A 25,005-nucleotide genomic window follows, 5' to 3' on the forward strand; every position below is an offset into this window, starting at 1 on the left:
GAGACTTTCTTCCTTGTCTTACCTACCCACCTTTCCTTTGTTTTACCTTTTTAGAGAAGTTGGGCTTTTCTGTTGGATTTGTAAATTTAAACTTAAGTAGCTATCGGAGTACATGTTGTTTAGCTTGCTCAGTTTCCAGGTTGCCTATTGGCCTGGGGTTTATCTTTTAGGACCTCCTACTTTTTAACTGTGCATATTATTTGCTTTTTTCTATATTTATGTTGTCATGATCCTGCTGCAAGCCCTTTCAAAGAAGGCTTTAAGAGGATTGTGTGGGTAAGGTATTTGAGAGAAACATTTGGTTCTGCTTCACGTGTTGGTGAGATCAGAGAATTTTAAGTCTTGGATGTCTTTGGTGAAATTGTTTACCTTTGCGCAGATAACCATTTTGTTTTTGGTTCGGAACCAGAAACCCCAGAGAAAATGTTTGTAACTGCTTCTTTGTTTAAAATGTTTCATTTTCATTTGACAAATAAAACACACCAACGCAAGAAGAAAAAGGCAAAACATTTGCCCCCGCCAGAGAGATTATGGGGAACTTGCTTGTGGCTACCTCTTTAAATGGTTCTAGTAATTTTGACATTTTCAGGTCGAGCATAAGCGTACAGCCTCTTGCATACTTTTAAGTATGTTTCTTCTGTGGGCTTCCAACTATTTCATTTATTTAAGTGCCATTTAAAAATCCTTGCTTGCTAGTGGTCAGTTGTGCCTCTTTGTCCCTCTTTCTGCTGTGTGGGAGCAGGGATCAACTACTGTATAATTACTGTTTGTCCTGTTTATCTGGTATGTAGGGGACTTTTTTTTTGTTTCTTTTTTTCTTTTTACTTTGTTTCCTGCTCGTGTCCAGGGAAGCTTCCCTTTTCATTTGCAGAGCATTCTTGCTCGGAGTTTAGCTTAGCTGTAAACAAGGCTGTAAATCAGGCTGTTGTCTTGGTCACATTTGATCTTTGTGGGCTGTCTGCGGCATCTCTCAGCTGCCTGACTCCCGCACTTCCTTGGCTTGAATTTTCTTTACCGAGTGTGCCTGCCTGTGATCCCAGTGCAAGGGCAGAGGATCGATTTGTTTACTTAATTACTTGTTTTAATTGGTATATCCATCAAGACCGTCATTGGCTCGCTAGCGAAGTCTCACCATTGGTGTTTTCATTAAATGATCACAAGTGGGGGCCATCACGTGCCTGTGAAAACACAACTTTTCCGGCAGATACACAGAGTTCTTACCAGCGGACGTGCTCAGTGCTGAGGTGATATCTCCTGAGTGGGGCTGGCCGCAGTGTCCGCACCCTGCGAGGGACGGTTGTGTGTACCAGCTGCTGTTTGTGTGCCCTGACACTTGAGTAGAGATCAGCAAACTTTCCGCCGGATCATCACCAGTGCGAAAGTGGCAATTTGTGCAGGGGATCCTCCGAAGCGGTGCTATAGATAACCCTTGCCGCTCTTTGTGCCCTCTTAGGATAAAAACTGCAATGTCAAATATGTCCGCACATGGCAGGAGGTAGTAAGCTTGTACAAGGGAGAACATGACATTCACCAGAGGCAGATTTCAGAAAGTGATTTTTTTGCCACAAATAAACATCCATTCATATAGCTGGTGGGTTGAGTTCTTATTGCGGAGTTATCTCTTTCTGTTTTGTGATCGGATTGCTGGCAGGGAAATGCATGGTCGTCAGCCTCCGCCTCTCATCTTTCTCATGCCTGTCCCATAGATCAATGGGTTAATGGACACTGAATCTCAGGTGCTGGATCACTATGTGGGCTGCCTGAAACTTCATTTCATCTGAAGCTGGCAACACATATTAGCTGGGTTAATGCACAGGTGGCAGAGCTCAGCTTGAAACCTCAAAGGAAGGGTCTGACTGATGCTTTCATCCTTTCCTATTGCCACTAAGTTGAGCCAACCTTTGCTGCTGATATTCATCACCGCAACAGAGCTGCCTTTCTGCTCTAGTATCTTAAGAAATGTTATTGCTAAATTATGTATTTTTGGGATATTTGTTTAGCACAGCTTTCATTCTCGTGGAGTGCCTTGGTGCGGTGTAGGTTCTTACTGGCTCATTCTAGGCACACTCTGTTGAACTGTCTGAGCACACGACTGAAGCAGTGGTGCGTCCATTCTGTTAGCATGACACATGCTAAGTTGTGCCAGCACTCATATCTACAGGAAGATTTTAAATGGCATCACTCGCGAGGTAACAACTGCTAGCCTTGAGAATGTGTAATGCACTGTGTCCTCTAGGGGCTGTATATATGGTTACACTGCATTACTTTCCCCTGTTTTGTTCATGGGGTTATGCCCTTTGGGACTTAACAACATGTTTCTTACAAATGATATTTTTGTTATAGTGTTTTGAGCATTGCAGTCTAACGTTAAAAGTTTATTTCTAATACAGGTTTATGCTATAATTGTATGTTTTAATAATCTTTCCTTATTACAATTCTGACCATGATTCAGGCCAGCTTAACATCCTTGTTACAATATGACTGTTTGAACACTTTTGATAATGTGTGGGTGATCATTTTAGTTTAATTCTCCTCTGTGGCTGTCTTGTGTCTTTTTTTGGGACTTGTGTTAGCCTGCCAGCAACTCTGATGGGGGGCTGGTGAAAGTGGTATTCTATTGGAATTAGCATGGCAGATTTAAATTAGGATGCTAAATAGCAACATTTTCATTTTTTGCTTCAGGTAAAGGAAGAAGGTAAATGGAAGTGCTTTAATTATATGCAGGGCCACAGGAATTATATGGCAGCAAAAGATGAAATTATAGGGTAGGATTGACCAGTTTATGTGGCAAGAGAAGGCCAGTTATGAATTTACAATGCCAGTTGCTCTAACTTAAGAAAATATGAGACGTATTACCAAATTAAGCTAGGGGAAATTTTAGAGAGCTCAATTCACCAGAAGTTGCATTCAGATTTTGAAGGGTGCCCTATTGGCCTTGCCTCGACTTTGTCCATATTTTGAAGATTCATGCATAATTTGTTAACGGATCAAAATAATTGTAGCCTTTCAAGATGATATCCTTCCGTTTACTGATAATGAATTAGAACATAAGTCATTAGAAAGAGTTTGAGTGTGTTTAGTCGAATTGCTTCAACTTTGAAAATAGAAAAATTTAAGTTTGGCAAAAAAGACAATGAGTGCTTAAGACAAAAGAAGTCTTAGCCAAGCCCAGCTTAGTGCAGACAAATTGATGCATTATCAACAGGCAACAGCTCATGTATTTTTAATGATTGTCATTTTTTTATTTAAAGTTTATATCAAAGCATTATACAACATATCTTCAGTGAAATATCGCAATAGGACATTAAGCAAGGCACTGCACAGCAGTTAGGCAAAATATGGCACAAATAACGCCTCACAGTAATAGGCAAAAGAGGCGTAAAGAAGCCATGCAAGGTAATCCCCTGCAGTAGGACGTGCTGCAAACCAGTAAAAACATGGAAACAACAATGTAGATTACGTTCAGGTCAAAATACTACTCAGTGAGCTCCAGAACATGGATAGCACTGTGCAGCAGTGTGTGAGGGGTCCCTGCTGACCATGGGGGGCGGGGAGTCGGTGTGGGAGGCAGCAGTTTATTTAAGAGCGTCAGCGTTCTATGCTTTGGAGGGTTAAAGCAGATGAACTCCAGGCAATTCAGATAGTGAACTAATGGGTGCCCTGTGCACAGGAACTCAGTGTCCGGTTGGGCCAAGGTGTGGGAAAGCGGCTCCATCGCCACCACGGCCCAAAGACATGTGAACTACTCGGCAACGGGAGGCGTTATCACCTTTTTCAAGGCCAATGCTACTACTGCCGTTCAGCACTCAGCATATGGCTGATGAAATTCCAGTTAATGTATGTCATTGCTCTTAAACTGAGGGGTCAAATGCTTATTATAGCTATGATGTAGGAGGCAGGGAGCAGGTACCCCACTGTGCCCTTGATGTGTCCCGGAATTTCCTTCCAGGAAATGGCGATAAGTGTGTTAAGGATCACCAAATAAGGCAGAAGTCCCCAGGTGCCGCTCCACAACCCTAACAGAGGGGAGATGCGGTAGGGTATATGGTGGTGAGGTGTACCAGAGTGTAATATCGCTGGGACATCAGCTTATAAGATGTTTCCTGCTGGACGAGGCTCCTGTAGGTCTTGGGAATATCGTGTGAGAGGGTGTCCTAATGTTTCCTATTTCGGGACAGATGTCCTGAAGGAAGTGATCCATATAATCCTGCAAATGTGCCATTGTTGCTTAGCCTCCAGACACGACTGCTAGAGTGTTATCTGCTTACCCCATGTCTACTAGTGGGGTTTTACTCCAGAGGGAGGTTACCAGATTGTCCTTGACGAGTTTGCGGCGCAACATGTTGTAATTCAAGACGTTGCCAGGCAAGCCTAGCCCAGGGTAATCCTTTCATCCTGCCCCCAGGCGGGTGTCCCGCACTGATATTAGCTGTGTGGGTGGTTAGCCTCTTGGGCCCAGGTTCTGTAAAGGTCGATAATGATGTAGGTGCAACACAGGGGAGAAGGGTCCACTGCCAACACAGACCCCAGGGGGCAGGCCGACTGTTGTAATGAAGCTTCCAGCCACCCATCTGCGTGTCATCCCTGAGAGTGTCTTTTAGGATGCAGTCCTCATGTCAGGGAAGAACAACCACCAGCATAGTTCAGAGTAGTATCATGGCTCCCAGAGTTTTGAATTCATTCCCCACCGGGCCCCTGAGCTTACTCTACTGAGTAAGCCCAGGTCTGCGCTACTTCCAGAAGAGGTGTAGGAGCGAGTCCGTGGCAGCTGGGACCCCAGGCAGTGAAACCTGAAATCTGTGGACCACCAACACGAATGTTCTCTGCAGGACCCCCACAAATGGCAAATTGAGCATGCTAGGAGGGCCCCTTGCTCATGTTTTTATGCCATTATGTTAATATTATTCCAAGGTTTTAAAGAATTTTACAGGCAAAACTGAACAATTGCACAGATCGTTAAAAACACACTATTTGTGTGGGACGATTCCTGTCAAAGATGTTTTGATATTGTCAAAAATTAAATTCTCTCAGCTAAAGCATTAAATTACAGTTTGAATTGTACCATCACAGCAGACATCAGTGAGTACAGTATTAGAACAATGTTAAGCCAATATGGTGATCAAGAGGAATGTACCATCATTTCTGATGGATACAACTACCTGTGGATTCCTCACCTAATGAATACTCCCATGGCGCCAGCATTCGACGGAAATCTTCTTACTAGTCTCTGCACGTCGACGAGGACGTCACTCTAGCCCACGCGACGCCGTCTGACGTCATACAGGCAATAAGAGGTCCTCGACGACGTGCGGATGTCAGTTCCCTTTTTTCCGTGCATTCGAAACGGTTATCTTCGAGGGAGCAACTGTTACTTTTTTGGTTACAGTGTATTTTTGCTGCGTAGTCTTTCGCTGTGGTAATAATGTCGCAGAGAAAGTCTGGATTTAAGCCTTGTCGTGAGTGTGGAGGCAAGATGTCGGTGACGGATCCTCATTCCGATTGCCTTTGGTGTTTGAGCTCCGACCACGACGTCTCGACTTGTGATTCATGCCAGCACATGAATCCAAAGGCCCTCAAGGAACGTGAGGCGAAGCTGTTTATGGCTAAATCGAAGGAGAAGCATCACAAGAAGTCTTCTTCTCCAAGACATCGGCGTCATCGAGACTCCCGGCGCCGTAGAGAATCTCGGCGTCAGTCGAAGGAGACTCGTTCCAGGTCTTCGGATCGGCGCCGAAGGACATGGGAGATCAGTCCCACGGTTACGCCGCATCCTTCGACGCCGTTGCCCTCTCCGGCGTCTCCAACTTCACCTGGACAGGCGTCGGTGATTGAGGTATTGGAGCCTTAGGTGTTTTCTCCGGCGCAGACGCCGAGGCCGGCGTCGGGGTCGCCTCCGAGACAGGCACCTCAGTATCCGGCTTTTCCCACCCCTGGAGCCGATAGTTCCGCATTCTTGAATGCGATGTATGCCATCTTCCAACAGATGGCTCCAGGGGGTGCTCCGGCTGGGCCTTTGGCCTTTTCTTTGGGTGATCCTGCGCCTCTTCGGCCGGCACCCTTTATGCCCTTTCTCCCTTTTGGGAACGTGGGCTCGGCGCCAGTGTCGGCGCCGGTGGCCGCTCCGGTGGCTTCAGAAGGATTGGCCCAGGGGATTTCCATCCCGTCAACGTCGAAGTCGGGATTTCGGCCTGTGACTCCGGTGGGTCCATCTGCTTCAGCTGCTCTTTTGTCGGCGCCGAAGTTACCTGTGGCGCCGGACGCGGCGTCGGTGGCTTCTGAAGATCGGCGCCGATCTTCGACTTCGGCGGAGGCATTGTCGACTCCGCGTATTGAACAGCGACTTCATTCCAGGAGACGTGCTCTCCGTGTATTAGAAGAGCAGGAGTACCAACGAGCCCTGGAGGAAGGAGAGCTAGAGGACTCGGGTGATGGGCTGCGTGGACTGGAGTCGGCCAGTGGGCTGGACACTTCCCTTGAGTGGGATCTTTCGTCCCCGGGGGAATATACTGAGGAGGCTGCTTCCTTTCATGCAGTGGTACGGAAGGCAGCTAGTTTTTTGGACCTGCCTTTGCCGGTGGTGGAGGCTAAACAAAACCTTTTAACAGAGGTGCTACATCCGGCCTCAGCTGCGGCGGAGCCTCTGTTGCCATTTAATGACGCTCTGCTGGATCCGGTGATAGAGGTGTGGAAGAGGCCGGCATCTTCCCCAGCAGTTCACAGAGCCGTGGCCAGGAGGTATCGGGCGGCTCCGACTGACCCTGGGTTTCTATCTAGGCACCCTACGCCGGAGAGCTTGGTGGTGCAGGCCTCCTGTTCATCCAAGTCAGCGCCTGGTTCTTTCCCGACGGTGCCTGGGGACAGAGATTCAAAGAAGCTAGAGGCGCAGTCGAAGAAGATTTTTTCGCCCTGCAGTCTGGCGTTAAAAGCCACCAATGCAACCTGTATCCTGGGAGGTATATTCATGCTCTGATGTATGACATTTCCTCATCGTTTACAGAGCTTCCCCAGGGTCTTTTGGATCTTGTCTCAAATGCCCAGGCTGCTGCGACCCAGATTATCCAGACGGGACTGGATACCACCGACTCGGTAGCCAGAGCAATGGGCACAACTGTGGTGGCAAGGAGACAGGCCTGGCTCCGTAACTCGGGCTTTTCTGCAGATGTACAGTCCACATTGTTGGATCTCCCGTTTGATGGGGACAAACTGTTTGGAGCCAAGGCTGATTCGGCCTTGGAACGTTTTAAGGAAAGCAGGGCCACGGCTAAGTCGTTAGGGCTCCAAGCTCCTTCTTCCACGGCCTCTTCCAGATTTTTCAGGAGGTTTCGTGGATTTGGGCGTGGCTCTTCCTCCTCTTCCTTTCGGGGAAGATATCAGCAACCTGCCTCTTCCCATCCCTATAGATCTTTCAGGGGGAGAGGTAGGGTCCGCACCAGAGGAGCCTCTCAGCAGCACTCTGCCTCTTCCTCATCCTCTGGCGGGGTGCAGCAGGGGAAGCAGCCTTAGGCTTCCACCATTTCCCACTCACTCCTCTCCTGTAGGGGGAAGATTACAGCATTTTCTCACCAAATGGAAGACTGTTACAACGGACACTTGGGTTCTCAGTATTGTGGGAAAAGGCTACACCCTTCCCTTTCGAGAGTTCCTGCCCCTCATCCCGCCCCGCCCTTCTTATTGTTCAGAAGAACACCTCCTGTTGCTAGAACAGGAGGTACAAGCCCTCCTTTCCAAGGGCGCGGTGGAGTTGGTCCCAGAGCAGGAAAGGGGTCGAGGATGTTACTCAAGGTATTTCCTGATTCCCAAGAAGGATGGTCGTTTGAGACCAATTCTGGACCTGAGGATCTTGAATTGGTTCCTCAAGCAGGAAAAATTCAAGATGCTGACCCTAGCACAGGTGCTTTTGGCGTTGAACAAGGAAGACTGGATGGTGTCTGTCGACTTGCAGGATGCTTATTTTCATATCCCGATACTCAAGTCACACAGGAAGTATCTCCGGTTTGTGGTGGGATCGCAACACTATCCGTTTGCGGTCCTTCCGTTTGGTCTTACTTCAGCACCTCGAGTCTTCACGAGGGTGATGTCGGTGGTTGCGGCAGAACTCAGAAGGAAGGGGATAGCAGTATTCCCTTACTTGGACGACTGGTTGATCAAAGCCAAGTCCCCGGAGCTTGTGTCGCATCATCTGCAGTCAACAACCCAGTTGTTGTTCGATCTGGGTTTTTCGGTGAACGAGCCCAAATCTCACCTAGAGCCCTCTCAGCGCCTCCTGTTCATAGGGGCAGTACTGGATACAACATTGGGTCGGGCCTTTCCTCCGCCTCAGCGGATTCAAGATATTCAGGATTTGGTTCCAATGTTTCGAAATGGAGCGGTAGTTCCAGTCCTCAAGGTCCTTCGTCTGCTCGGTCTGTTTGCCTCCTGCATTCTGTTGGTCACGCATGCTCGCTGGCACATGAGGGCTCTTCAGTGGTGCCTCCGAAGGCAGTGGTCTCAACACAAAGGGGATCTAGAGAGTACTGTCAAGATCTCCAGAGATGCTGCTGTGGATTTGAAGTGGTGGATTGCAAGCAACAATCTTTCACAAGGAAAGCCGTTCCAGCAGTCGCCACCAGTGGCCACAGTCATAACGGATGCTTCCACTCTAGGGTGGGGAGCTCATCTGGGGGATCTGGAGATCAAAGGTCTTTGGTCTCCAGAGGAACAGATGTTTCACATCAATCTGTTAGAGTTACGGGCTGTACGTCTGGCTCTCAAGGCCTTCCTCCCTTCCCTTCGTGGTCAGTCGGTACAGGTCCTAACGGACAATACTACCACGATGTGGTACATAAACAAGCAGGGAGGAGTGGGGTCGTACCTTCTCTGCAGAGAAGCTCTTCGACTATGGTCCTGGGCAAAGGACCATCAGATTTGCTTGATAGCAAACCATCTGGCCGGAGTCTTGAACGTGCGTGCGGACAGTCTCAGTCGTCAATTCTCGGCAGACCACGAGTGGCGTCTCCATCCAGATCAAGTCCGTTTAATCTTCCAGAGGTGGGGGTTTCCTCGGGTAGATCTGTTTGCCACTCGAGAGAACGCGCATTGTCCGTTATTCTGCAGCCTCCAGTATCCGATGCAGGGAGCGTTGGGGGACGCGTTTCAAATAACCTGGTGCGGCCAGTTGCTTTACGCGTTTCCTCCCATACCCTTGATTCCTCGAGTATTGAGGAAGATTCGCCAGGACCGGGCTCTAGTCATCCTAATAGCTCCGGATTGGCCAAGGAGGGTATGGTACTCCGACCTTCTCCAACTCTCAATGTGCCCTCCGCTCCGTCTTCCTTTCAGGGCAGACCTCCTCTCGCAGTCGCAGGGGCAGGTTCTACACCCCAACCTCCAGAGTCTGCACCTACATGCCTGGAGATTGAACGGGGCAACCTGAGTTCCTTCTCTCTCCCGCCTGAGGTAGTGGATGTTATATTAGCGGCCAGGCGACACTCCACTAAATCTATCTACGCTAATAGATGGTCTAAATTTGTTGCGTGGTGTGGAGAGAGGCAGATTGATCCTTTGCATGCTCATCTATCGGACGTTTTGTCTTTTGCTCTGTCTCTAGCGCAGAAAGGTTGTGCAGTGGCTACCATTAAGGGTTATTTATCGGCCTTGTCAGCCTTCATATGTCTTCCAGACCAACCATCTTTATTTAAATCCCCTATTGTTATCAGATTCCTGAAAGGTCTTCTAAATAAATATCCTCCAAAGCCATTCGTTATGCCGCAATGGGATTTGTCCTTGGTCCTGACTTTTCTTATGGGGTCCCCTTTTGAACCTATGCATTCTTGCCCCTTAAGGTATTTGGTTTTAAAAACAGTCTTCCTGGTAGCTATAACATCAGCAAGGAGAGTGAGTGAGTTGCAGGCCTTATCAGTAAAGCCCCCTTATACAACTTTTTATGGGGATAAGGTGGTGTTGAGGACTAAGGCTGCTTTCCTCCCGAAGGTTGTTTCACCCTTCCATTTGGCTCAGGCAATTACTTTGTCCACGTTCTATCCTCCGCCTCATCCTTCCAAAGAGGAAGAAAGACTGCACCGTCTGGACCCAAAGAGAGCGTTGAGCTTCTTTATTGATAGAACAAAGGATTTCAGGCTGGAGGATCAGCTGTTTATTGGATACGTGGGCAAGAGGAGAGGAAAGGCAGTCCACAAGAGAACACTATCCAGGTGGGTTGTTCTTTGCATTAAAATCTGTTACTCTTTGGCAAAGAAGGATCCTCCTGACGGCATTAGAGCTCATTCCACCAGAGCTAAGTCGGCCACTTCGGCCTTGGCCAGGGGTGTTCCTGTGGGCAACATCTGCAAGGCCGCAACTTGGTCGTCCCTTCACACTTTTGCAAAACATTACTGTTTGGATTCTGAGGTTAGAAGAGACGGCCATTTTGCACGGTCAGTGCTGCAGGATTTCTTGGTTTGACCATTTAGGCACCCACCGCCGGGCGTGGTACTGATTTGGGACTCTATTCATTAGGTGAGGAATCCACAGGTAGTTGTATCCATCAGAAGAACGAGTTACTTACCTTCGGTAGCGACTTTTCTGGTGGATACATTAGCTACCTGTGGATTCCTCACGGTCCCACCCGCCTCCCCGTTGCCTTTCTGGTCTTACCAAGTAATCCTTGAGTGCGCTCCTCTTGGTCTTTGAGGGTGCAATAGATGTTGTATATAATATATTTATATATATGTATATATGTATATATCTTTGTGTATATACTTGATGTGTGTATATATTTTAAAAAGAGAGAGTAATATATATATATATATATAAAAGATTTACAGTTATTCATGCAATGTTGTGTATTTTTACAATATAATGGGATGTTGCCTTGCTCTTTCATTGCATTGCCTGGTTGTTCTCATGCACGTAAAAAATGATTGGTACTGACGTCCGCACGTCGTCGAGGACCTCTTATTGCCTGTATGACGTCAGACGGCGTCGCGTGGGCTAGAGTGACGTCCTCGTCGACGTGCAGAGACTAGTAAGAAGATTTCCGTCGAATGCTGGCGCCATGGGAGTATTCATTAGGTGAGGAATCCACAGGTAGCTAATGTATCCACCAGAAAAGTCGCTACCGAAGGTAAGTAACTCGTTCGTTTGTGACATAAACGTAGGAACTGGATGAGCTTCATTTTTCACTGACAGAAAAAGAGACACTGGACTATGAAACCATTGAAACAGTTCATAAGGCAAATAGATTCACAATGCAGAAAAATCAGCCTGTAAGATTTTATTGGGGGTGAGGGGGTGGGAGCGTGTAGGCGAATATATGGCTTAGTTGATGTGGTTAGCTGCTCTCATCAATGAATGTCAGTTTGGCATTTGTCACATTGATTGCAGAAGAATGTCTGTACTGAATGCCCATAATATTTGCCAATTGAGTCTAGTGAAGATGTGGAATTGCAGGGTGAGCTTGATGACTACATTATCTCTAGTGTAGATGTGAAAGATTGAACCAAGCTCAGTGTAATATGTTCGAGGTTCAGGTGAGGACATGAAGTATGTTCACTTGGGCTTGGCCATGAGGGCACATGTTGCAGAAGGAAATGTAGTTATTTTGGAAACTCAAAGATTAGTTATGAGATGAAAGTTTGTTGTTCAGGAGTGACAAATTGGTTGTATCGGCAAAGATTAGGCAGCAGTTGGTCATTCTTGCTTGTGACTGGCTCATTGGTAGAATGCTCACAAAAAGCAGTTGAGACTGTTGTTTTGGTGGCTGGGCTTGGATGTTGATGTTGACATTCTAATGAAGGTCTGTGTAGTATGATGTGTGGCTGCCAGGTCCATGTGTACCCATGATGCACCTCTTCAACCAGTAGTTACGCTGGTCATGGAATACATTAGGAATTGTCTTCATAAGGCCTTTTTTCAATTTCAAACTAGAATAATGGTATATTGTAGTGCTGACTATTATTTTAAGTAGCTTGAGTTGTGGTTTGTTCAGGATACTAGAACTAAATTTGTTCTGAGGTTTCTTGAAAGATGTTTTCTCCAGGAAGGTTATCATTAACAAAAAAATTGTGCACTGTACTTGGTGAAGGGACCAGCTTTCTTAGAGCAGCGAGACTGAGCAAAAGAGTGGGCAATTTGTACCATCCTAAAGCTAACGGACTAGAGGGAGTTAATCAAACTATCAAAGTTCGCACCCATTGGCTGGGGGCATCCATTTGTAAAGTCATCAATGTTCGGCCGTCCTTAACTTGCACTCATAGGGCTATACCACATTCTGTAACTAATTAAACCCCATTTGTCTTGCTTAGAAGTTGTCTGGCAGCAAGTGGTCTATGTCCTGGATGGGTTTTTGCTTCACACAAATATTTTAACAGTTCCTATGCTGTGTAGAAATGATAGTGACAAGATAGGAAAATTATTCGTAAAAGCCAGGGCATGTACAAATAAGTACCATGCTTTTAGTCGTAAAGTTGTTTCATTAGGTTAAAAGCCAGAGAATGGGTCAGGATTAAGAATCCTATCAACCAGACCAAGGAGGGAGCTCAAGTGGTAGAATTTTAATTGTGTGTGGAAATTGCCAGAAAATGTGTTTGGAAGAAGTAGGAAGAATCCCTATGAATAGGTCTGAAATGAAGGTCGAAATGGTGTTATACCAAAGAAGAATAGGCATTGTAAGGCTTGTTTGTGTATATCTTTGGGTCATGAGCCCACTAGTATGGGAGAAGAGTAAGTGATTCAGGGAGCATAAGTTGTGTCAATTAATGACGGGGTGGACATGTGACAAGTACATATACATGAATGAGGTATGGGTTGACTATTATGCTTCTGGTAGATTTGGGTATCCCAATTGATCATATATTAGATTAATCTGACTTCCTTTTATTCTGCATTCATTGGTTCCATCACACTGTACTGTTTCTATCAGTGTTTGCATACTTGTAGTTTATTTTATTTTTTACATTTGCTTACTTGCTGGTGTTGATATTCTTCCATTATTTTGTAAGAAGGAAGAAGTATAATGTGTTTTACTTGAATGTTCTTTCTCCCACATTGCATTCATGATGTGTGCTCAAGAACTTCCTTGGTTTTACCTCTGCATTTAACCCGTGGGGACGGCAGTTAGTGAATGCCTCTTCATGGCTGCTGCTCCCATTTGTATGGCCGTTTAATTCATAAATGGTTAAACAAACTTTGCATCCTTGACTTCTTTAGAAGGACTGTGACAAAAGGAGACCTAACTTAGATTTAAAAACCCTCAGTCACTAATAATGAATGTTTTCTGAATGACGTTGAAGATACTAAATATACATGCCATCACCCCATTCCTCAATCAAGAGGATTTAATGTTCAAGTTATTTTCAAGACCCCTTTTATGTATCTCCATGCATCACAATTGATTACTTTGCTTTATATTTTGCTTTATATTGCTGTGCTTCCACTAAAAGTTCATTTTTTTTTCTCGGGGCTTAAAAACTGTGCCAAGAATGTTGACCAAATCCCAACAGTGGTAGCAGCTCATTTACAGTCTTCCAGTGTATTGAAAATTGGGTTACTACATGTTGAAGGTTCTGACTGATAAATGGCAAAACCTCTGTGGGTGATGCTCATCTGACTGATCTCTCCACACAAGATTTCTGGTCTTTCCGAGAATCTCCTGTATTTAGGGTTATGTAGAATGTTTACTTAAAGACTTTACAGAAGGAAAATGGTAGATCATGATTCCTGGTACTAAGGATGGCAATTAGCCTGTAGTTACCCTCCTCACTAGTTTTATTGCTTGGGCCACCAGACTCCTTTTAACTCTCCTAGCATACATGTTCAGTTCACTGGTGATGGGGATCTATTTTGGTGAATAGGGGTCCAAAAAAGGAACAAGGTTCAGAGCAACTCCCCAGTTCCTCTTTTGCCACTCCTCGCTTTTTAACAGCTCTCACTTAATGAAGCAACACAAAACCTTCCAGGAAGTTGAGGTGGAAGAATTTTTTTAAAGTTTCAATCCGATTTGTGAAACCCTGGCAATGTTGTGCGCAAACCAAAACATCAGTTTATCAGTTTCCTATAGAACCCGGTCCTAACTATTCATGGTGGTGACTGGCACTCTTTTCTCACTGAATAAAGTATAATTCTGATCGAACATTTACTGTGTGCGCGTCCACTGTTGGAAGAAATTTTTAGAAGCATTTTGTTGCCGCCAGCCACGCCGGTTTGTTACGCGCCTATATATATATATATATACACACACACACACGCTTGTCGGTTACCCTGAATACAAGGTTCGTAGGGCACAAAGAAGTGCAATGATCATAATAGAAATGAGGTCTGTGTCACTGTGTTGCAGGTAACTGTGGCATGTTTGAGCCCTTCTCAGATTAACTCATCACCTGTTGGGTGTTGTATATAAAGTGTGGTTGTTAAATCAACAGTTATTTGACAGCCATCGAAACATGTATATGTTTTTTACAGTTAATTATTCCTATGTTTTTTGGTGCATGACCTTAAAATCTAGGTCAAGGGTCCCAAACCTTTAGTGTAATAAGTGCTACTTATGGCCAATTAAAATAATTGCAAGCTACTAATATTATTGTTTTTGTAACAGTGACCACGTCAGACAGGATCACATTAGTGGTCATCATATGCAAGATTACCTGCAGTGATCATCTCCGTGCATCATGAAGGGTTGCCAGCAGTATTGTAACAAAAAAAGGCTTTGCCAATTTTGAATGCATCTACGTGGGTAATACATGCCAATTACAACTGCAGTGCCCCTGGCATGAAAGTAATAATATTAGTAATACGTCTCCCAACATGATTTATCACTCATAAATCAGCTTTAAATATTTTTGGGAAATTCAACCATGTTGCCTCCAAACAGTACTTTATGAGTTCTGAAAACACACAGATTTTCGTCTTGAATATACAATTGTGGCTTGTATAAATATTAATAATTCAATCGAGTAAAAAAATTCCAATTTAGTAGGTTGGGATGTTCACAGCAAACCTACTTCTGGCTAGCTGTAGAGCTCCCATTAGCTTACGAGCTACTCGTTGGAGAAGCCAGATCTAAGTGAAGGTGCTTACCACAAGAACAGCCCTGAGTGTTATGGCAGCTGTTCCAACATTTTTGCAAGGCCACGACAACATATGTTAGAATGGAAGCGATAGAAAGAGATTAGGTCCACATTTGTTTTAAACTGTGGACACTGTATCCGCACCTGCAGCAGTGAGGAGTTTGAACCGTCCGGAGCAGCGAACCATCAGAACGAGAGGTGCACAGGACAGACTCCCCAATCTGATTTCAAGACTATTCTAATACGAAAACTACACATTGATGGTATTGACCATGAAGACAGCCTAGTGCATTGCTGTCATGAAAGAAGGCCAGGGACTGCTCATTTTGCCTGGAAGACAGTTTCCCACTTGTAATTTCTATTGTTACTTTAGTTTTCATTCCCAATGATAAATCTGCAGGTGTGGCAGATCAGTGTCCCTATTTGGTTGTCGACACATTGGAACAAGTAAGGGGCTATGGGAGGAGGACGCCAACTAGTTAAATGATGTGACAAGTTGGAAGACCAATTGGTTGCAAAGTTTTTATTTTTTTATTTTTAATTTATGTGTTTCTTTTTTATTTTGACCCGCCAGTTACTGCCTCCACACAGATAAGTGATATTCCCATTGATGCCTCTTTTAATGAAAGTCAAGGAAGAGTAATTGGTCTAGTTACTAAAGATCCTTCAAAGGTTCCTAACTGTTGCAACAAACACTGAAGCTGTTTTGGCTAAATCCATAATGATTATCCAACTTCACTAGTACCATATAGGCTCTTCTAAAAAATAAATAAAAAAAAAACTCCATATTGTAAAGGTAGTGTAATAACTTAATTCTCTTCTAATATTTTATTAACAGACGCACTAAAAGATAGTCAGCACAGATTTGTTATTAGTAAAAATAGACAAATCAGCCCCCACAGTGAATATGAGCAATTCTTCAGAGTCTAAAGCTGTAACCATGATCAGTAGTGAGTCACCCCTATAATAATCGTGCTGTGATACTGCTGTTCCTTCATTTGATGCGACTGTTGAGTCCTAGAATAGGTGGTCGTGAAGTGTGAACTGCAGTTGGACATGCTGCACTCTCTAGCAGCTTTTGTCGCAGCCTCGGATGCTATGGTGGGATCCTTCCAGTTGATGTTGAATAACAGTTTTAAAGCCCGCCAACCTGGATCCTCTTCTTCTAAACTCATTTGAGAGAAGTTGTGAATGTTTTCCTCCCTGCTACAACTTCACCCAATGCTTTAAACTCTGATTGTAAACTTGATGTAAGGCGGGCTTGGGTGGACACATGTGGACTGACCTATAGGAGAAGTGTAATATCCTTGTCCACCCAGTCAAACTGTTGGGAAATACCACTTAACCAATTCATTGTGCAAAGTACAAGCTGAAACTAATAAGGAGGTCGTGTTTCTTTCCCTTAAAGTAATATTATTGAAAGGGTTTTTAAACCAATGTTGTCTAGACAGATGAAAAATCACCTAGAAAAAAAATTAAGGTTAAAAAGAAAACATTGTTTGCACAAAGTGCATTTTATCCAGTTAACCCAGAGAAAAAGGATAAAAAGCACTTTCCTATTTTTTTCCAATCTCCTTTAGTACATATTATCAAGTCAATCAACAAGGAGGATACTTTTTCTTTGAAAGCAATATAAGCAATCAAATCTGATGTGTGCCATTAGTGAATCTGGGCCTGCAGTCTCCTGTGCAATGCTTTCAATATGGTTAGGCATGTCATAGAAGAACACATTGTGGATGATATTGACGTGGATATGAGCAGCTATACTAAGGGACAGGAAAAAATAGTGACTCAATGTTGTCCTATTTCCACAGTTCAGTTAAGCAACAGTGGGAAAGAGTTTACGAATGGCTGTTTAGTCCCGGTCTAGAGACCCCTTGCTCATCATTATCTTCTGTCAGTACCACATAATGTAACAAAGACCTGCTAACATGCATGGAAAGGTAATGACACTGAGCCCATTGTTGTTTCTTCCAAAGGGGTGAATAATTTAAACAGGAAAACTGATGACAGTCCTTACATTAGGCATTTCTGGCTATCTCCAGTGCTAACATTTGAAGGACAGGGTTTTTTTTCTGTTTAAAACCCCAACATTAGAAGCTTCATGAGAGTTTGCTTGATAAAATACCTTCCTTTTCAACAAAAACAGATTGGTCAGAATTGTACTCATTCCTGAACATTTATCGTGAGGGAGCATATTACTTTTACTGCACTTGACTGATGCTTTTTAAGGGATAACATATTAAAACAAAATATCCATAGAATTTAATCAAATTGAATGTGAGCCTGCTGTTACTTGGCAATCAGGTGCTTGTGCAGGTTATTTTGCTTTGTTTCCCCTTTATCCTGAAGGATTCGTGGATAAGTGTAGTGCACTTGATGACATTTTAACTGCTGCTGTTTTAACAGACCGGTGGGATCACAATGTTTTGTTGCCTTTACTGTAGCCTTCCTGTGGAATAAACTCGCCAGCTAGACAAGAGCGGACCAGCTGTTGAAAACCATCCAGCTACTGGTCAGACACCTGAATACGAGTGAAACTGGGCCACTCCTCATTTCTTTTGGAGAAAATAAACAGCAATAAGGGACTAAACTAGGAATGTTTTTTTAACTGTACTTATATTTTGTTTATAAACTGGTGATCTCAGTACACCTTTGTCAAGCTTTTGCATTGCCTCCATACCCCCATGTTGGGTAGTGCTTATACATACTTATTGTTAGACTTTTCATCCTTGGCATGGTCTCCCGTAACATTTTGCCTCTGTTTCCCAGGTTGTTGATGTGTGCTGGACTCTGCTTTTGCTGTTTTTGTTACTCTGGGCACTGTACCACTGCAAAGCAGTGCTAAAGTGCAAGTGCTCCTATACAAAATGTGTATGTAATTGGTTCCTCCATGATTGGCATATTTGATTTACTAGTAAGTCCCTAGTAAAGTGCACTAGAGGTGCCAGGGCCTGTAAATCAAATGCTTCCAGTGGGCCTGCAGCCCTGGTTGTGCCACCCACAAAAGTAGCTGTGTAATCCGGTCTCAGACCTGCCGCTGTAAATTCGACTTGGCAGGTGTACCCACTTGCCAGGCCTAAACCTTCCCTTTTCTTACCTGTAAGACACCCCTAAGGTAGGCCCCAAGAGCAGGATGCAGTGTATGGTTAAGGTAGGACATATAGTAATGTGCTTTATATGTCCTGACAGTGAAATACTGCTAAATTCGTTTTTCACTGTTGTAAGGCCTGTCCCTCTCATAGGTTAACATGGGGGCTACCATTAAATATGATTCAGTGTAGATTCCCTTTGGGAACGGATAGACATGTGGAGTTTGGGTCTCTGAGCTTACAATTTAAAAATACATCTTTTAGTAAAGTTGATTTTAAGATTGTGTGTTTGAAAATACCACTTTTAGAAAGTGAGCATTTTCTTGCTTAAACCATTTCTGTGTCTCTGCCGGTTTGTGGATTCCCTGTCTGGGTCAGTTTGACAGTCAGGCTGGTTGCACCTCTCACTAGACAGTGGCACAAAGGGAGCTGGGGTGCAGTCTTTATTTCCGGATGAAGCATCTGTGCTAGGAGGGAGGGGAGGAGTGGTCACTCACACCTGAAAGGGTTGTGCCTGCCGTCACACAATGCAGTCTCCAACCCCCTGGTGTGCGTATGGGGCCTGGCCTGGGCAAGGAAGGATTTCATAATCAAGAGAGACTTTCCTTTGAAGTAGGCCTACTTCAAAGGGAAAAATGGGTATAAGAAGGACACCCAAAACCACAGACTTTAGAACACTTCTGTAAACCAAGAGGAACCTCTGCCTGGAGAAGAGCTGAAGAGCTGAGGAAGAAGAGCTGCCCTGCCCTGCCTCTGACTGTGCTTTGTGGAGCTATCCTGCAGTTGCTGCTTCTGCCTGTGCTAGAGGACAAAGACTGGACTTTGTGTTGCCTTCCTTCTTGTGAAGGGCTTGATTTAGAGCTTGCCTCCTGTTTGAAGTCTCAGGGACGGCAAAGACTTCTCTCTGCCAGCACCTGGAGTCGCTGGAGAGGCTCCTATTCTGCCACGTGGTGCTCATCCAGTTCCTGGGATGTGCATCTGGCTTCGCGGCTGAAAATCAACGCTCACCTGCAATGCGACTGGAAGATCGACACCCGAAGCTGGGGAAACGACGTGCAGCATCGCTGACGGAGGCTGGTGAGATCTCAACCCGCGCTGCGTGTTTTTCAGACCATCGTGCGGCTGAATTTCTGACGCAAACACTGCTGGGCGTGTCAAAACAACGCAAAGCCTGCCCGGACCCGAGAGTGCTGACTGGATCGACGCATCGCTGTCTTGCGGAGAGAAGAAACGACTAAAGGGAAACGACGCAAGGTCTTGCTCTTGAGTGAAATAGACGCATCGAAAGCCCTTTTTGATGCACACTTGCCCGTCCGGGGTTATGTTTGACACACCAAAGGTACATTTTCATGCTAACAGCGTTAGCGTTGTGTTTAAAATTCCATGAAGACTCTTTTTAATTTTTTAGTGATAACTTGACTTGTGTATTTTTGTCGTTTTGGTCTTGTTTTGTTGAGCTAAATATTTTCTATTTTTCTAAACCTGGGTTTTGTCATTTTGTAGTGTTTTCATTGAGCTACTGTGTGTGTTGGTACAAATACTTTACACCTAGCACTCTGAAGTTATGCCTACTGCTCGAGCCTATCTACCAAGGGGGTAAGCAGGGGTTAGCTGAGGGTGATTCTCTTTTACCCTGACTAGAGTGAGGGTCCTTGTTTGGACAGGGGGTAACCTGATTGCCAACCAAAGACCCCATTTCTAACACTTATTAAATATGCTGATTACCTGGTTATATTTCATCAGCTCAGGGCTGGTTTTTCTAAGTCACTAACAAAATCAGATGACAACAGAGAAAGTTATTGCTGGTTAATCGTTCAAAAACCATGATAGGGATACTAGGGAGGTGCAGAACTAACTCTTGCTCAGGCAAAAAGATAATGTCAAAGTAATTAAAAGAGTTTGGTTGTATAACAATGGATTCCATACTTTCATTTTCAAATTTTCATGTTGTTTGCCCAGTTAGGAAGTGTCCTGGTTCCTGGATGGAACCATTGCTATAGTTGATGACATCTAAGCAAATTGGTGCCCTTTCATATGGAGTAGTGGTCTGTTTAGGATCAATTCATGGTGCCAAATTAAGGTTAAATTTCAAGCATAGAGGAAACTTTTTTTGTCTACATAATTTCTCTTGACATGCACAGCTGAGGCTATACACAGTAAATAGGTGTTCAGTTTATTGTAGAACATCAAACCTTGGCTCTCTCCGATTATTTATTTTGGATGAAATCTAGCTGGTGGATGTTGAGTACAGAGTTAGGAAAGATAGCCATAGGGCCAAAGTTAATAAAACTATTTCTCATTTACATTAATTAAAATATGTTTGGTCCCAGGGCGTATCATTTAATTTGTTTAGAAAGACAATAGTTAAGAATTAGGTTGTGCATTCGGGGAAGTGAAGTAGAGCGGTTTTCTTGTATAAAGCGCTCTAACTATGCGCTTCATTCATATTTGATGTTGAACAGTGAAAGTTAGCTCTCTGAACTATTTTCTGATTTGGCTACATATATGATCTTAAGACTAAGGTTTTGTTTGGTTTCTATTGCAGAGTTTAGACACAGTCCTATCCAAATTAAACTCTGTTGTTGTAGACTGTGTGACTTAAAATAAGAAACTTATTCACACATTCCTTGTGTGTGCTTAGTCCTGTAGGAGGAAATAATTTTATTCTGACTGCTCTTTTCAGTATATGGCAAAGGACACTGATGCAGCTTAGTTTTGCATGAATTGTTCTTCATGTGTCCAATGTACAGCCACTAGGATTTTGTCAGTTGCTTGCACCAAATTTAGGCCCTCATTACAACCTCGGCGGTCTTCCCAGAAGGCCGCCGAGGCTGCGGGCGTCAGGATACCGCCATTGCTGGCGGTATGTCTGGCTCCCTATTTCGACTTTTCCGCTGGGTAACAGTGTTACCGTCCCCTGGCACAGCGGAAAACTCACATCAACATTGCTGCCAGCTCGTAATAGAGCTGGCGGCAATACTGATGTACATCGGGTGCAGTAGCACCTGTTGCGCATTTCACTGCCCGAAATTCGGGCAATGCCTAGGGGCGCTTGCACTGCCCATGCCAAGTGCATGGGCAGTGCAGGGCACCCAGAGTCCCCTTACCGCCAGCCTGTCCGCCATGGACAGGCTGGCGGTAAGGGGAGTCGAAATCCACAGGGCAGCGCTGCCCTGGTGGATTATGACCGCCATGGCGGTATACCGCCAGTCCCGGCGGTGTTAACGCGGCGGTACTGCCACGGTCCAAATTTGGTGTCCAGTACTGCCAGCCTGTTGGCGGTATGAACGCCACTATAGCCCTGGCGGTCACCGGCTGCCAGGGTTATTATGAGGGCCTTAGTTTTTATGAAAATTCCTATAGCCTCTTAGTTGAAGGCAGAATGTTGGTCACGGGCATTCTTATGCTGTGATTGTTGTACGCATTTTTGATTATGATTTTATTCAATAAATATATGCATCTATCAAGGGCAAATTTTTAGGCCTGTTTGGAGGAGGATGAAAAATACATTTTCACAGTCAAGAGGAAGTTAGCCATGTTAATGTTAAGAGGTTGCTCTGAAGCTGAAGTCAGACGTGTGTAAAAGCATTTACAGCCACTGAATATGAGATGGTTCTATAGCAATCAGAAACAGTTATGGAAGAAACATAAATGGATTTGTAGTAAGACATAGCTAATTAAGGTAGGGATAGTATGTGGGTAAGCCATTCGATAGTTGCATAGCTGCTCTTGTAACATTTGCATCCACATAGGATTGTTTCAGTGTTACTAAGTACCAGCTTGTTCAAAAACAAGCAATAAAAAAGTAAAGGAAAAGCTAGTTTTGGCAAATGATGTAAATGTGGGCTAAAGCTATTAAGGTAGCATGCTGTATTAAAATAGCTTTGCAAGGTATCAGAGTTTTGGGTGGGTAATCCAAGTAATTGATATGAGAAATACTCCAAGAATTACGCAGATTATGTAGCAAAGGAATCACATAGTGAGTTAAGTCATCCGATTATTAGTGCCAGTGGTATGAGCTTTAAAAAACAGTGAAAATATTAAGAATGTGTATGGACTAATGCGATCTGAACAAAGTTTGGATGGCTTTGCATCCACAGGCCTCGAAAAATGTACTCAGCCACTTGCTATGGCGACTCATTTTTTATCAGGTCGAGCTATTTTTAGGACCTCATCTCCCCTTCTAGCGAGTTGACAATGAACAGGTGTTCTGTTCAGTCAAAAAGTAAATGAGCAATAAAGACCCCTTTAAATCTTGTTATGTTGTCACATTTGCTCTGTGTTGAGAGACGGAGGTCAAAAGTCAGTTTGTCTTAAAGTTAATTTCCCTTCTCTCTGCAGAGTTCCATGGTTTGGTAAGGTGAACTTCTCTGACCTGCTGTAAAAATGTATTTAAATGTTGTTTATTAGGAAAAACCTGACACCATATAGGCCCTCATTTGGACTTTGGCGGTCAATTTCGCTGACCGCCAAAGCCCAACCCTCCAGACGACCACCAGTGCTGGCGGTCAGCAGACCTCCATATTTCAAGTGCTGGCTGCTTTTCACCATTATTGAGACTGAAAGCAGCCAACAGTCGTGCTGGAGGTCGGCGCTGCAGAGGCGGTTCCCTCGTCAGCAGGACTCTGCCTGCCGTATTACAAGCTGTAATACTGCCAGGAACCATACCCTCCCAGGCGTCCCCCTCGACTGAGAAAGTAACTGGGCATCCGAAAGGGGGGGGTCTGTCTGAGTGTTGGCAAAGAGTGGAGGAGGTGTTGAATGTGTGCGTGCGTGTCTGCTAGTGAATGTGTGCGTGTATGTGCACGTCTGTGGGGGTGTCTGTGTAGATGAATGCGAGTGAGTGGGGGTGTCTAAGTGCATGTATGCATGTGCCGATTTCAATGCATGCAAGCATGAAGGGGTTGAGGGGTTTGAGTGTGTGGACAGGTGGGGGGGATGTGTGGACGGGTGGGTACATGTGTTTGTGTGTGCCGGCAACAGGAATGAAAATTCCTGTAGCTGGGTGCATGACTGCCAGGGTTTGCGTGGTGGGGTGACCACCATGGAAAACCTGGCAGTGTGTAACCTCGTAATCCTTATGGCAGTCTGAGGCCTGCTGTCGGGTTGGAGGTGCTCCCCGCTGGCCGCAGCGGTGCGACCGCGCCGGCATGCCAGGCAGGGTTGTGGAGGCTTGGCATTAGCCAAGCCTTACAACTCCTAATGTTGCAGTCCTTATCGCCGGATCTGCAGCGGAAGGACTCCCACGGCAAGGCTGGCGGTCTCATGACCGCAAGCCTCGTAATGAGGGCCATAGTCTTTAATTTCACAGTAAGTCAACTGTAGAAACATTTCAAAATATTTCAGTTGTTGTGAAACCCCATTTTTTTTGTACTTGTGTGATGAAAGAAATTATTTAAAAGGATTATCAGAACTCTTTACTTATTGATGTACAAAAGATAAATATGTTTTCTGAAACCCAATTTTTTTTTTTGGGGGGGGAATGTTTTTGGAAATTTCTTGAAAATGTACTGCCTTGATGGCAGTGCCATTAGTAAACTAAGAGGCAAGTCATGGATCATTTGTTACCTATATATGTAGGATAGGTTCTTATTATACATGGAGCAAACATTTTGTCTATTTGGTAAGAGTTTTTTTGTGCACAAAAAATGCTGAGCTCACATATTTGAAGGTGCACTTGTTTGTGAGAATGAAGATAAAGGCGACTCTGTAAACTAATTACCTAGGATCGCACAATTTGAGACCCATTTATAGGTCAAGTATGTAAACTGATTTCCTAGGATCTTACAATTTGTGACCTGTTTATGGGTCAAGTACATTACAGTTAGGTCGAGTAGATTATTCAAGTTACTCGACCTGTAGGTCTAGTAACATTTTTATAATTTTTCGAGGCCTGATCCATTGCCCAACTATGGTGAGATACTATAGATCCTCAAGGGTCCCACTATTTTCTCCACCATTAACCTGCTGACACTGTATCATCGCCATGCATGTTTATTATATCGTAATACTGCAGGGGCAAAATGAAGGTCTTTGGGTTATCTTCGACTTCTGTATTCCAGAGGGCTATGCACCATCTATTTCACCCCTTCTTTGCATGGGACAGGACATTCATGGCCTCCACACTACATCCTCATTATGGACGATGTATCTTGTCTGAGATGTTATGTTTTAGGTGAAATCTTGAGCTGCCATGGAATATCTTACCTTGCAGCCCGAGGGGTTTTTTGTTTTGCTTTTTGGGACATTTAGCATCCCACAACAATGCACAATTCCCCCAACAAATATACCTGGAACCATTCTCCATGAGACCTTTACAGTATTTTCCTAATTCTATTGGGTATTTCAAGTAACATATCTGCTTGAAATGCACTCAAAAGTTGAAAATAAAAACATTGTAAGATGTCAGTTTGGAGTTGATGTACGTGGTACTGCCCTGTATGTATATATTTATTTATATTTTTATGTTTATTTTACATTGTTAAGCTTTTTTATTGAATGTTCACAAGTGGTTTCAAAGACCGTATGTCACAGAAAAGATGTATTAACTTTCAAGTATTTCCCATAACGCACAGTGCTGACTTATTTCTCAGGATAATAAGCTCCGTAAATAAATACAAAGTTAAATGGATGCTTTACACAGCATTTTTTTCAGCATTGTTAAAAGATACTTTTACAATTTCAGAGCATTATTGTGCACTCCTCACCCTCGTGGGCCCATCTTTGTTGCAAGCATCTACCTATGAATCCTCATCAATGAGTGAAAGTAAAGATTGTAAACACAGAACCGTGTCAACAAAAAGTTACACTGTCCGACATTGCACGTTTTCTTTTGCTTTATACACGCATTGTAAAACCTATTCTAAGGAGTC

General features: G+C 44.3%; 1 protein-coding gene across 2 annotated transcripts in view; it reads left to right on the plus strand.

Moving 5' to 3' along the window:
• The window catches only part of ARAF (A-Raf proto-oncogene, serine/threonine kinase), a 163,826-nt gene that overhangs the window by 43,253 nt on the left and 95,568 nt on the right, over positions 1 to 25,005 (plus strand). The gene's annotated exons all lie outside the window — the stretch shown is intronic.

The sequence above is a fragment of the Pleurodeles waltl genome, chromosome 10, assembly GCF_031143425.1.
Source record: "Pleurodeles waltl isolate 20211129_DDA chromosome 10, aPleWal1.hap1.20221129, whole genome shotgun sequence".
NCBI classification, from domain to species: Eukaryota; Metazoa; Chordata; class Amphibia; order Caudata; family Salamandridae; genus Pleurodeles; species Pleurodeles waltl.